This window comes from Sorex fumeus, unplaced genomic scaffold (genome assembly GCF_029834395.1).
Source record: "Sorex fumeus unplaced genomic scaffold, SorFum_2.1 ptg000023l, whole genome shotgun sequence".
In the NCBI taxonomy this organism is placed as follows: domain Eukaryota; kingdom Metazoa; phylum Chordata; class Mammalia; order Eulipotyphla; family Soricidae; genus Sorex; species Sorex fumeus.
Genome location: NW_026606080.1, coordinates 587,083 through 601,053, shown reverse-complemented (window position 1 = coordinate 601,053; position 13,971 = coordinate 587,083).

Here is a 13,971-nt window from a genome sequence, read left to right as displayed (position 1 = left end):
GGAAATTGGGTTCTTGGCAGGTGCCTGTCTGGCTATTTGCCCTAGGTATTGCCCATTTTCTCAGCCCTCCATGAGCCCAAGCTCTAGGGCAGAATATTTGCGTGGACAGTGGCTAACTCCCTGTTGATCTGAAAAAGGCCCGAAATTTTGCTGGAAGTCAAAACTGTAGGATGAGCCTGCCCAACCATGGGCCTGCTCCCTGAGGCTGAAGCAGAAATGGAGGCTCTCTCAGCAGCTCTGCATGGGGAGGGAAACTGAGGATCTTGGTGGACGGAAGGTGGTGCTGGAACAGCTGTATGATGAACAACTTGGCAAATCAGGTTGTTTTTCGTAGAAAATTATTTTTAAAAAACATGTGGAGCAGAGATAGCTAAAATACAGCCACTCGCAACTGAAACTGAGGCTTCCTCTTGCACTCACTCACCCCCAGGCCCTTTCCGTCATGTTCCAGGTGCTGATCCCCTTGGCGTGCACATATCCTGTAATGCAGAAGGAGCGAAGATGGGGCCAGTGCGGGTCCTGGCCTCAGGCAGAGTCTCCCTGTCTACCTGCTGGTGAGTGACGTCCTCCACCAGAGTCTCTTCTCAGGGTACTCTCTGGAAGCCCTCCAGTTTTAAAGTTTCTTTTGACTTTGGGGACTGTGTGTCAGAGGTTTACTCCTGGCTCTGTGCTCAGGGTATTCCATAGGGAAATCCATATGCAAAGGCAGTGCAGGGGGGGATTAACCCCAAGTGATGTAGGCAGGTAGACAGGGAGGGCCCCCTCCGGAGGCAACGACAAAAGCCAGCCCTGCAGAAAATAGGGAAACAGGAACTAAGGCTTGATAAGACCCTCACCTGGCTCCAGCAACAGACCCAAAGAAGCTCCTCTAGGAACAAAAGGCCAGGAAAGGAATTTCAAAGAAGACCATCACCACTCCCATCCTCCCTGGCAACCTCCTTAGCAACGGGACATTTACCTGGGAAGAAACCCCACGTGGGGGCAGGTTGGAGGAACCCTATAAAGGCCACCTTGAACAAAGGAAGGGCACGCATTTGCTGCCCGAGCCCATGTGCTGCTTGTGCCCATGTGGCCGAGCACATGTGGTTCCCGAGCACATGTGTCCCCCCGCATCTCCCCTCTTGAGATGTGTACTCTCATGCTTTCGTGTCTAACTTTACTCTCTCACTCTCTCTCCCTCCCTCCATACCTAAAAATCCTCCAAATAAAATCTATTTACTTCACTGCTTGTCTACTCCTGAAATTCCTTTCTGCGAGGTGAGACAAGAACCCAGCAACCCTGGGTCCCGAGTGGCAGAGGCGGATGGGGAGAAAGTGACTGTCTTTCTCCTCCCCGCTTCACATAAGTCACCCGTGGGGCCCACCGACATCACAAGCAGAAGGGGATGCGCCCAGCCCTGTCACAGCAGCTGTTTGCAGTACTGGGAGTGGTGGCCAGGGCCAGGAGGCTTGCTTCACTAACGCTGTTCTCTGTGGCTTCCAGAAGCTGCTGTCTTCCTTGCTTGGCACTGCTCGCGTCAGCCTGCCAGGCACCAGGTTCTGGGCTCAGTGGCCTCCAGCACCATCCTGAGACTCACCCTGGGGACAGGCTGGGTGAACACCGCGTGTGGACCTCGGCTGGGACTCTGGCCAGGTGAGTACACCGGCGATCACCACACGGAGCAGGGACTCGGAAAGTCAGCACCTGCTGTGCACACGGCCCATGCTAAGGCCAAATAATGTAGACATACGTGTATGTGTGTGTGTATGTGTATATGCATATATATGCAAAACCCAAAGAAGAATGTTTGTTGCCTGCTTGCCTATTTCATTCCTAACAGAGCCTGAATCAACCTAGCCAGATTGACATCTCAAGGTAGGTCCTCTTCGACGTGAAAATAGTTTACTAGGTAGTGCAACACTTCAGATGATTTTTAATATCTTAAATGTGTTGGAACTACAATTTGCCAAAATAAGAACACTAAGTGGTTAAAGTAGAACTGCAGTAAATTAGAACATCTCTCCTGTCTGTGGAGGAAAAATAGATCTAGGTGAAATCCAATTCCTTGGAACTGAATACATTTTTGAACCCTAATTCATTTTCCTTGCAATTTATGCATCTGGCGTTATTAAAATATTCATATCTCTGAGCTAACGTGCCATCACAAATTTAATTTGCAAAACAGAGATACCATGAATAGAATATGATCCATAATCACTTTTTCTGGGCTTTGTGTCGAAGGCACTCTTTGAGAAATACAGATAACTCGGTTCTCTCGTGTAACTCTGCAACAACATTTTTCCAAATAAGTACCATTTTAGGAAATCATGATGTAATAGCCTCTCAGGATCCAAAATTTAAGAATTACGTACACACATATACAAACATTTATATGTGTACACGTATATCACACATATCGTATATGTATACACAGATGTGTACACATGTATAAATATACAAAAACACATACATATGTGAGTATAGCCAAATACATATATATGTAGTGACACATTCACAGGCATATACATAGAAGCACACTTGCGCACACAAAGATATAGAGACACACAGGCATATATATAGATACACAAAAGTGCACACACACAGACATACAACACATACCCAGAGAAACACACATATACACATAGACACGTGCACAATAGAGAAATACATATGCACACAGACATATACACAGAAACACACATACCAACACATATACAGACATATACACATATGCACACATAGCCACACAGCCACACTGAAGACATACAAACACATGCTTGCACATGGAGACACAAACATATATTCACACATATGCATGCACGCATTCATATACATAGACACAAAACATGCAAACAGACATGCACATACAGACACAAAGACACACACACATATATACACAGATACACAGACATATGTAAACAGACACACAGATATGCATAGACATAAACACAGGCACGCACCCAATGCACACACAGAAACACAAACACATACATATACACAGGCACAAAAATGTAAGCAAAATCACAGAAACACTCAGAGACACACAAACATAGATAGAAAAGCACATGCATATAGACATGCAAAGGCACACAGACACGCAGATGTGTACATAGACACACAAGCACACATAGACATATGTACAGACACAGATATTTACATACAGACACATGTGCACACAGGGACACACATAGACATTTACATAGACAGATGCGTGTACACACATAGACATAAACACATACACAAATATACATAGATACACAGATTCACACACATGCACTCCCACAGACACAGACATATACACAGGCACAGACACACATGCACACACACAGACATAAACAGGCACACACAGAAAACACAGATTCACATGCAGATATTTCGACACACATACATATACACAGAAACAAACACATGACAGAGATAACACACAGATGCACACAGAAAGAGACACACAGACATACAGACACAAATACACAGACATGCAGATACATATAGACAGACACACAGAGAGATGGACGGATAAACACATGCACACAGAGACATACAGACACATTTACAGATATATACACAGACAAACATATGCACACAGACATATACAGAGACACAGATATATACACAAACAACTGCATACAGATACACAGACATACACAGTCACACAGTAACACACAAATGCATACACAGACATAGACACAGATATATTCACATATAATCACACAGTAACACATAGATATACACACAGGGATATGAAAACACATGCACACACAGGCATAGACACACAGATGCACAGAGATGTGTACACACATACATATACACGGATATATAAACAAGCCCACACAGAGACATATACAGAGAAAAACACATGCACACAGACAGAGGCAGAGACATTTAGACAGAGAGACACAAGACACAACTTGTGCTTATAGGCATACACAAAGAAACACACACATGCACACACAGACAGACAGACACACAGACATATACACATGGACAGACTCAGAAACACAGACATATGCAATGACACGGCATGAAGTATAGACATACACACAGACACACACCAGTGTACACACAGAGACATAAACACATACATATACGCTGACACAAATATATGCACGTACAGACATACTCATATACGCTCACAGACATACACACATTCAAATGTGCAAGATACACAGAGACGTGTACACAGACACATAAAGCACAGAGAAAAATACATAGACATAGACATAATCACACACAGAGACAGGGACATAGACAGACACACAAATACACATATGCTCACATACACAACAATACAGACATACACAGAGACACACAGAAATACATATACATAGAGACACACAACTATATACACGGGCATACACATGCACAAAGACACATGAACACAGACATATACACAGACGTATAGACTGACACACAATGACAAATACAGATATATACACTGACACACAGCCACATGTACTCACAGTGCTACACACAATGATATACACAACATGTGCACATGCAGACACATAGACTCACAGACAGACATACAAATATATATTTGTATATGTATATATATATACACACACACCCAATGCACACAGATATACACGGACATACACCAAGGCACAGATAATCACACACAGATACACAGACTCACACAGGCATATAAACAGACACACCTACATGCAGCACAGTCACAACACAGTCTTATACACAGACTCATAACTTGTGCACACACAGGCACAAACAGATATACATAGACACAATGCCATGTACACAGACATCACAGACACACACAGACATTTAGACAGGCACATAGAGACACACGATACATATTCACAGACACACTCAATGCACACAAAGAAAAACAGACACACTAAAAGACATATAATTACACAGACTCACACAGACATATACATAGACACTCTCATGCCACACAGTCACAGCATTGACTTCTGCACAGATTCACAACATGCACACACACAGACATATACAGACACACACAGACAGCCACATGCACATGTGCACCAACACATTTGCACACATAGAGACATATACACAGTCACAAATGCATACACAGACATACACAGAAACACACACTAACACAGAGACAAAGACACACAAACACATATTCCCGTGCCAAGCGATCACAACATGGACTTATGCACAGACTCACAACATGCACACAAACAGACACAAAGACATACAGACATAGACAGCCACATATACATGCACACTAACAAATGCGTACACACTAACACAGAAAGACAGACCCATATACACAGACACAGAGACACATGTACATAGGGTCAAAGACACAATGACACAGATATTCAGAAACACAGACATATACACACAAAGTATACAGATATACATATGTAGACAGACACACGAAGGCACACAAATTTATATACACAGGCACACCCATTGCATACAAAGAATCACAGGCATATACCAAAACATACATCATTACTCATGGGCAGAGATACACACAGACACATACACAGATACGTACCCACGTGCAACACAGTTACAACATTGTCTTTTACACAGACTCACAATATGGGCACAGACAGTTACACAGACGCACACACATGTACTTACATACACACAGAGATACATAAAACCATATACCAAGAAACACACATAACCACACATATACACAGACACACAAACACATGTCACACAGTAACATACTGGATTTATGCACAGACTCACACATGTACACACACACAGACAAAAATTTACATCCATAGACATAGACATCCACACACACATGCGCACACACTGACAGAGACACAAAGACACACACATACAGACAGACAGATATATACATAGATACACAGACACAGTGACACAGACATATACATATACACAGACACACGAACACACAAATGGGCACACACAGACATAGACAGACACATACATACACAGACACCCAGTGCATAGATGGATACATATGCATATGTGAAGACACACATAATGACACAGATACACACAGAGACTCAGACACATATAAACACATATGTGCACATACGCACAGACTCTTGCGCAAACAGACATATACAGATACACACAAAGACACACCAGACATATATACAGATACAGACACACACACATATATATACATAGACATCAGGCAAAGACACAGAAATACACGGACATATGCAGACACAGAGAGCACACACATGTGCACACAGAAGTACACATGGACGTATACACAAACATACACAGACACACAGACATATAGACAGATACAGACACACAAATTTATATACAAAGACATACCCAGTGCATATACAGATACACACAGGCATATACCAAGATACATACATAATTTCACAGGAAATACACACACACACAAACTCAGACTTATTCACAGACACAGACCCATGTGTATAGACACATTTGCAAACACAGAGATATATATAAATACACACAAACATGTACAACAGACAGGTTACAAACTCATGCAGAAACACATACGCACACAAAGACATACACAGATATATACATAGAATCAAAGGCACGCATATATGTACATAAACACACAGATTCAGTGACACAGACGTACACAGACACAGATATAGACAGACACACAAATATACACAGACACACCCACTGCACACACAGATACACAGGCATATACCAAGATGCACATGCACTCAGAGAAACACAGACACATTCATTGATACATAGATACACACAGATATATACATAAGTGCATACATACGTAGACACATGCATACACATATACATACAGACTATATACACACATGTGCTCAGACACGGCAACACACAAAATCACACAGACATATATACAAAGATACAAAGACACACATAGACACACAGACACAGTGACACAGGCATATGCACATATCTACAGAGGCATAAACAAATACATATAGACAGACACAGACATGCAAATGTATATACACAGACACACCCAATGCACACTCAGATACACAGGCAGATACCAAGACACACACAGACACATGCAGAGATAAACACATACACACATATACATAGGTGCACACATGCACACAGACACTTGCATACACACATACTTACAGACTATATATATATACATACACATGCTTACAGACACAGCAACACACAAAGTCACACAGACATATACAAAGATACATAGACACACAAATACGATGACACAGATATATACACAGACACACACAGACATAGAGACAGACATGCAAATAGACATACACAAACGTAACCAAAACATGCATACAGATACAAAAAGGCATATAACAAGACACAATCACTCACAGAGATTTACACAGACTCACATAGACATATACACAGACACACATGCAGCACAGCCACAACACGGACATACACAGAATCACAACATGGACACACAGAGACACAAAGAGACATAGATACAGACAGACATATAAACAGCCGCACATATGCGCACAGACACATTTGCATACACAGACATATATGCGATGCATGCACACACATTGACACATAGAGATATTGACAGACAGTGATGCATATACAAAGACACAGGCAATACACAGACACACAAACATGTGCATATACAGAAGAACACAGATATACCCAGCCACAGACTTAGACATATAATATATACACAGACACACCCAATGCAAACAGATACACACACAGGCATATACGAAGACACACATAATCACACACAAAGATACAGACTCACATAGGCATATACACAGACACATATATATGCAACACAGTCACAGCACGAACTTACACCACAATCACAACATGCACACACACAAGACATAGACACAGCCACATACTTGTGCATAGATACTTGTGCATACAGACATATACAGTGACTAAATATACACACACATGCACAGAGACCGATACTCATATAGACACACAAAAACACAGACACACCTAGATACACATATACATAGACACCACAATGACACTGACATATTCACACAGGTGTATACACAAACACACATATGCAAACACACAAGCACACATAGACCTATACACAGATATAGACAGACACACAGACATAAAAATATATACACACAGAAATACCCAATGCACACAGATACAGTCATATGTGAAGACACACACATATATAGGCTCACAATATGTGCACAGACAGAAACAGACATACACACAGACACACAGACATATACATAACCACACATGTTACAAATGTGCAAACAGACATACAAACAAATGTGCAAACAGACATACAAACACATGCATACACAGACACATATTCACATATACGTATCCACACACTAACACAGAGACACAGACACAAAGACATGTACACAGACACATATATTTGCACATACATTAGCATACATAGACACAGATACACACAGACACACTGGCATATATACACGTATGTAGACACACCCACATGCAGCAGCATCACAACATGAACTTATACACATTCACAACATTCGCACACATAAAAATTGACTTATACACAGACAAACATAGACATATAGACAGCCATGCACACATGTGCACACATACACAGGCATATACAGACAGACACACTTATACATAGACATAGATGCACACACAAAAACACTGACACACAACATATACAGACACACAAATACACAGAATTATACACAGATGCCTACACTTACACACAAAAAGACATAGAGACACACCGCTATATAAACAGACACAAACATGCACACAAAGACAACAGACATATACAGACACACGTAGATGCAGACACAGAACAGACATACACACAGATTCAGACATACACATATATTCAAACACATACACATGTGCACACACTGACACACAGACACAGACACACACAGTTATATATATACACATGTATGTAGATATGTATTATAGACACCGACACACACATACATGCAGAGACAACATATACACAGGCACAGATAGACATACAGACACACACCCAGAAACACACAAATATGTATACAGACACAGTGACAGGCACACACAGACACATACATGTGCATAAATATACCAGACATATAGACACAACAGACATATACTCAGCCACATACATGCACACACAGACACACGACATATACAGACACAAGTGCGCACACACACAATATATCCATAGACTGACGGAGGCATGTCAAGAGCACACATTACACACAGATATATATATATATATATATATATATATATATATATATAGACACACAGATTCAGTCACACAGTTACACACAGGTGTATACACAGGTACAGAGAACCAAACATTCACATACACAACAGACAGATACATAATCAGAGATACACAGACATATACACAACACATACACTTGCTCACCCACTGACACAGGGAGGCACGCACAGACACAAATATGCACAGACATATACACAGACACACAGAGACACACAGGTATATACAGACACATTACACATGTGCACAGACACAAGAACAGATACATACACAAAGCACACACCACATACAGATATATACACGGATGCACACATATGCACCACACAGATTTACAGTCACACACCCAGAGACGCACATAAACAGACATGCCCTTGTGCAAACACATACACAGACACACACATGCTCACAGAGATATACAGATAGACACACAGGCAGATACACACAACGCACACATGCACATACAGTCATATCCATAGTCACACAGACACATGCGCACACAAACGTACACACACAGAAGACACACAGACTTACACACAGACACAAATGCTCACACTCACATATAGACACAGAAACATACACAGACACAAGTACATGCATGCACACGCAGACATACACAAGGACAGAGACATAGATAGAGATCTATACAGACAGTTGCATACACGTACACACAGACATACACATAGCTACACACATTCACACATGCACACACAAACATACTAATACATACATTTACACAAAAAAGACAGACACACAGACAAGGACATAATCCGACAAACATATGCATGCAAGTACAGACATACACACAGACACACACAGACCTGTATACAGACACACCCACATGCACACAGAGACATATACAGGCAACGTATATATGCACACAAGCACACAGCGAGATACACACAGAGACATACACAGATATTTGAATAGACACACAGAAGCATGTACAGGTGCATAGACATATGCAGACATATAGACACAGACACAGATATATACAAAAAGATGCACACACAGACATATACACAGAAACACAGACGTATACAAAGGCACACAAAGACAAACAGACACATGCATACAGAGATCACAGACATTCAGAGAGAGTTCACACACAAGCACACAGAAACTTTTAGAAATATACAGAGACACACGAAGATACTTTCATAGACACATACATGCACACACACAAGCACACACCTAGACATACACATTCATAGACATGACAGACACACAGACACATGCAGACGTATACACACATGCACACACAGTCACAGATACAGACAGACTCACATAGACATAGACAGACACAGTCCCACATGCAGCACAGTCACAACATGCACACAGAGACAAAAATTGACATATACACAGACACAGATATATAGAGAGCTACACATAGATGCACAAGATACATGCATGCAGACATATACACAGACAAATATACACAGATATATACAGAGACATACACATACAGAGTTATACATAGATGGATGTGCAAAAAGACATACCGATAAACACATACATACACAGACACACTTAACCATGAACACAAACAAACTAGACATATATAGGGACCCACATAGCCACACACAGATGTGTATACATAGACAGAGACACATGCAGATACACAGAGCAGACATATACACAGAAACAGACATTCACAGGCATATATCCAGACACACGTGCACACACTAATAGAGATGTCCAGAAACACAGAGAGACCCATACAGACACACGTAGTGACACACAGACATATACTCAGACACACAGAGACACAGACTATATACTTAGACACCTGTACATATACAGAGACACAGAACACACACAGACTACAAGGACACATACATGGACACACACAGGCATACAGACACATGTCCAGAATACTTGGACATAGCCACACCCACATAGACACACCAATAGAAATATACACAGACACACACATATGCACACATACAAGAGACAACAGAAACAGACACATACGTTCACAGAAACGACATATATCCACTCACGCACGTGCACTCTCACAGACATATAAATATCACACACTGCACTCAGATATATACAAAAACACACAGACACATCAACATATACAGACACAGGTATATATAGACACAGACACATAAACATGCACATACACGACAGACATAAATACAGAATCAGATATACAGACATACACATCCATGTGTGCAACCACTGACACAGACACACAGATATATACTTAGACACAGCACAGACATGCACACAGACACATGAAAACACACACACATATTCACAGATATATATACAAATACACACACATGCACTACACAGATGTAGACACATACCCGGAGACACACACAAACATACCCTTGCCACACACAAACACACGGACATACGCACACACAAGCACATGCACAGAAATGGACATATACACAGATACACACACATGCTCACAGAGACATGCAGATATAGTCATAAAGGCATATGCACTCAACACATGCAACACATAGACATATACACAGGCACATGTACATGCACCCCCACACACAGAACACACAAAGACTATACACAGACACACATGCATACACATGGACTCATTACACATGCAAACAAAGACATATACGCTGACACAGATGCACGCACAACACAGACACACACCCAAATGCACACAGAGACACATAAAGATATATACAGACACAAGCATATACAGGTACACATAGACATATACATAGACACATATGTGTGCACACACAGACATATACATAGATGCACACACACCATATACACAGACACCCATGGACACACAAACATACAGACATATACAAAAACACAGACACACAGACATAGAAACAAACAGACATAAACCCAGACGAACATGTGCATACACACATGCACACAGAGACAAAGAGAGACACAGTCATATACAAACCCAAAGAGACACAGATTTATGCATAACGAGACACATGAACACGCAGACACACAGAAATACATACACAAACACATAGACGTAATCACAGACATATACACAGGCACACACAAACACACATATCACACAGAGAGACACAGACATATACACACAAGCACAAATAAACATAGAAATATACAAACAGACATACAAGGTACATCTATAGATACAGACACATGCTCACACAATCAGACATATACAAACACACAGACACAAACAGATACACATGCACATACACAGGCACTCAGAGGCATATACAAACACACAGAGACACGCACAGGCATGTACACAGACACACAGATAGATACAGCCATACACCGACACACAATGCACACAAGCAGACAGACACACACATAGACACCCACAGACATATAAACAGAAACACACAGATACATGCACACAGACAACAACCATATGCACACATGGAGACATTCACAGACCGACATATATGTTAGTATGCACAGACAGACATGAAGACGCACGCAGACATATTCAGACACACACACTTGCGCACACACAGATATAGACACCAACACAAACCTACATGCACACACTGCGAGACATATAGGCATATATACAGACACACATGCACACACAAGGCATACAGACTCAGACACAGACATACAAACACAGACAGCAGTTATCCATTTACCTGTGTAAACAAACACGCATGCACACACAAGGCATATAGACTCAGACACAGACATACAAACACAGACAGCAGTTATCCACTTACCTGTGTAAACAGACACACATGCACACCCAGACATATACACAGACACATGCATACATAGAGATATGCACACAGACATACACATACATACAGACAGATGTATAGACAGATACAGGCACACAGAAACACACACGCACACAACACAGACATATACATATGCTCAGCCACACACAGAGACACAGACATATACACAGACGCACATGAAGAGTCTCACACTCAGACACACAGATCTATAAACAGACACACATGCACAGACACATACGGAGATGCAGAGAGATGTGCACAAACATACAGATACGCATGTTTACAAAGACAGCAGACATACATAAGCACAGTCAATAGACATATACACACAGGGTCACACACATGCGCACACACTGAGACACAGAAATAGAGACACAGACTCACACATAGATACACAGATTTATACATAGGTTCAAAGACATGTACAGAGACATATGTATGCACACACAGACATAAAAGACAGACACAGTGAGAAATCTACAAATACATAGACACACAGACATATAGGTAGACACACAAAGACACACAAACATATATACACAGGCAAACCAATGCACGCACACATCCAGGCATATACCAAGACACATGCAGAATCACAGGGAGATACAGACACAGACTCACACAGACATATACACAGACACAAAGACACAGAAAAATATAGAGATACAATGATACAGAGACACAGGCTTCTACACAGATACACACAACACACACACAAGCACACAGGCATATACATAAACACACAGAATCGGCATACAGACACACACACACATACAGAGACGCCGATTATGCATAGAACACAGACACACATTGACAGACCGATATAGACACAGATAGATATACACAGACATACTCAGACACATAGATGCACATGCATGCACACATATACATACAGATAATCACAGACATATACAGGCACACACACAGAAACAATCACAGAGACACAGACATATATTCAGAGATATATACATAGACATACACATGCACACACATTCATATACACAGACACACAAACATGCAGACATGCAAACATAGACATAAACACAGGCACAGACACACATATAGAGAAACAGATGTTTACAATATATAGAAGCACACGACATGCAGATAGACATACATACACAGATATATATATATATAAATAGACACACAAATGCACAAAA